The sequence below is a fragment of the Blennius ocellaris genome, assembly GCF_963422515.1.
Source record: "Blennius ocellaris genome assembly, chromosome: 13".
NCBI lineage: Eukaryota > Metazoa > Chordata > Actinopteri > Blenniiformes > Blenniidae > Blennius > Blennius ocellaris.
Window position 1 is genome coordinate 19,664,436 of NC_137662.1, and position 3,276 is coordinate 19,667,711.

The window sequence follows — 3,276 nt, forward strand, 5'->3', positions numbered from 1 at the left end:
GCTTCTCCCATTGTGCCTCCCGCTGCTGCGCTGCAGGCTATGTGGTCAGCAGTCAGTCTCAGACTGAAGTGACAGATCCTCTCTCTATACATCAGCCCCCCTGCAGCTGAAAGAGACCACTTGGTTCTTACAAAGAGATCCCAACTCTCTGCATTAAGAAGCCTCCCAATATCAGATCTCATAACAAACAGATGAGTGGCCCAGCAAAGACAAAAAGGATCACTTGGGAATCTGTGTTCTCACAAATAAAAACAGTAGCTGCTGATATGTTTATCTCCCACCAGATGACTGATGACTGGATTTGGACCTGAATTATTTAGTGGCCTTTGTGTTTGTCAGTTTGTTCAGAGCAGATAATTTTAATGGAGAGATACTTCTCGTATCATGTTCCAACTTTTGCTGGATCTGACAAAAAAAGGTCCTGGAAAATCACCATCGCAAATTACTATTTAAGTGCAAAATATTAAAACTCTTTTCCTGTGTTGTGTAAGAAAGTCCTATCTTCTGACTTCCTAGGATATGGTAGGTCATTCCTGATACAAAAGATATGATTTCTTCCTGTCTGTCTGTTGGGTCCACTGCAGGTCTCCTCCAGACAGGTCCAGTATCCACCCGGGCAGCACAGGGACCTTGTTTGAAGGTCATGTCAGCACCAGGGCGTAAACGTTAGACCTTTTTGTGGTCAGGGTAAATGTACAAGGCTGCCCTGCGGGAGCACTCCTTCCCTCTCTTTAATCGGCATGTAACAGGCCCTTGTAGAGCCAAACTGTCTGCGACACATCAGCACTTAGAAATAAAAACCCCTCAGCCAACCCTGCAACGGCTGCGGTTGGAGTGCGGCAGCTGGATCATTTCAGAGGGACAACACAGACGGGTCGGCTCACTGAAGGGGAATAGAAAGGGGAACATCCACTGTGAGGTTGAGCTCTTTATTTTCCCACCATACAGTTGGAATCTTGACATATAAAATAGTTCATTATTAACCCGTAGATTTTAAATACAAAATTTCATCAAGATAAAAACTATGGCACTGCTTTAGAGGCTTTGTTGACGCAGACACGGTACAGGTGTATTTTTCCATTGTTTTCTGTTATGCCTTCAATACTTTTTTTTTTTTTTATTAAATTTTTTTATAAATTCAACTACGACCTGAGATCAGATTCAGCTCTTTGAAATATTATTCTTTAAAACTTAAAGATAATTTTTTGGTTAATAAATGTGCTCATTTTGCTGCTTTATTATCTGGAAGACAAGTCCTACAAAGCTGTGCCTGTTACAAATGATTCCTCATGCTGCAATATTCATTCCCCCCCCCCTAACCGTGATGGCAAACTGTAAATAAAAAGTCCACAAAGTCAATAAGACAAAACACAGGATATACAGCCATCTCTCCGACAGCGAATCCAATCATTTGAAGGAGCCGAGAAAGCAAACTTAACGGTTCTAATGCTCGAGCCGAGAAACTTAATTTTCCAATTTGCGGGAAGACAAGATGGCAGGAAACAAGCCAATTTGCCACGTGTGCAGCACACAACAAATCCCAGCCTTGCTTGCCGGCCTCATGAGAGGTAATTATCCCTAAAAAAGAATGCCATGCTGTATTAAGATGTGGCTGCATCAAAACGAGGGAGACAGCCTCATTACAAGTAATTATGAGAGAATTAGAAACATCATTTAACTAAACGAGCAAATAATGTCCAGGATATTGAAGAAGCTGCCTGCACTTCTGCCGACCACTGCAAGTCCCATTACAAAAATTGTAGGTCTTTAATAGAATAATGACATGCTTTATCTTCTCTGCTTCTCTCTAAGAGGGTCTCGGAGCAGAGGGATGGGCCGAGGGAAAGCGGGGAGGATGCAAAAACAACTGTTGCCAAGCTCTCTGTCTCGGTGGTCTCACGCTTGAGTGTGTAGCATAAGGCCTTCAAGATAATCCCCCTATTATCCTTACAAATACAAAATGGAGAGCAGAAAATTGTATCTCACATCCATTATTGTGTCAAAGGTAATGCTAATGGACTTATCTGGAGAGTAATAGCTAAATTCTTCACGTGTACTGTCTATAATAGTTTGATGCATATTGGACAGCGAATGGCACTTCAGAATAGGCAGTTCAAGAAATGGTTGGTAATTTAACAATGACGCATAATGCATTTCACCATTAAAGCCCCAATCCACATTTTTGGTAAAATATTGTTCTTGCCTAGTTTAAGTTGGAGATGGAGAGATTTCTATTGTTCGAGTAATACAGCTACTTGCATTTGACCTTGAGTTATGAACATCTCCAAATACGTAGTGCTGAAATCAGTCAGAGGAATTTAAGGGGCCAGAAAACATTTATTTTTCAAACTCACATCACTGACTTAAAAGGTTCAAGATATATATATTTTTGTGCCCATTTTGTGAATTTCTTTGAGGCATTTGGCTGTATCGTTAAGGCATCCCGAATAATTTCTAATGCTACGGTTGTGATGGATTTTATTTAATAAACTTAGTTCACATGTTGCATTTACAGTCTCTCTTTGCCTGGTAGCATATTTCTCTCCTATTAAGGAGAGGGGTTGAGGGATGTGGAGGAGGGACAAACACCATTTCCCTTCACCTCCTTCATTTCCAGTTGATATAAAACAGAATCATGAAAAATCACTTCTGCTCCTAGCCCTCCTTTTTAACCATTAACCCATAAATACAGAAGCTGGTTAAAGCCAGCGGATGACAGGGCCTGCCTCAAAAATCTTGTTACATTCCCCTCAAATTCATTTAGTGAGCAAACAGGTCTCGAGAGTTGTCTGGCTTAATGCATTGCGATCGCTTCTAAAACTCTTGTCTTGAGGCAGACCCGGGGCTCTGCATCTGCTCTTGGTGTGATACTTCATAACCTCCCACTCTCGTACGAAGCCACACGTTCCCTCCTTAAATCAAATTGCAATGAATATGTTGGGAGGCAGTTGAATGCTCTCGTCGAAATAAATGGCGAATGAGTGGAATGTGTATTAAAAAAAAAAAAAGGGAAATTACATCTTCAGATATTAGAACATTAAAAATGATGAGGGAAAACTGGCAGAAAATGTTGGCGTCTTTATTAAGTGAGTTTTGATCATTGTATTTCAAAAATGTAAAAGAGGAGAAATATAGAGTTTTATATATTATATAATTCATTATGATCCTGTAAATATGCTCTAAAAACTATCCCAAGAATCAATTTGCGCGGTGCACTCCGTCTTCGCTTCTCCCTCTCCACACTGTGTGTAGCCCACAGTTTCCATTACTCCTATC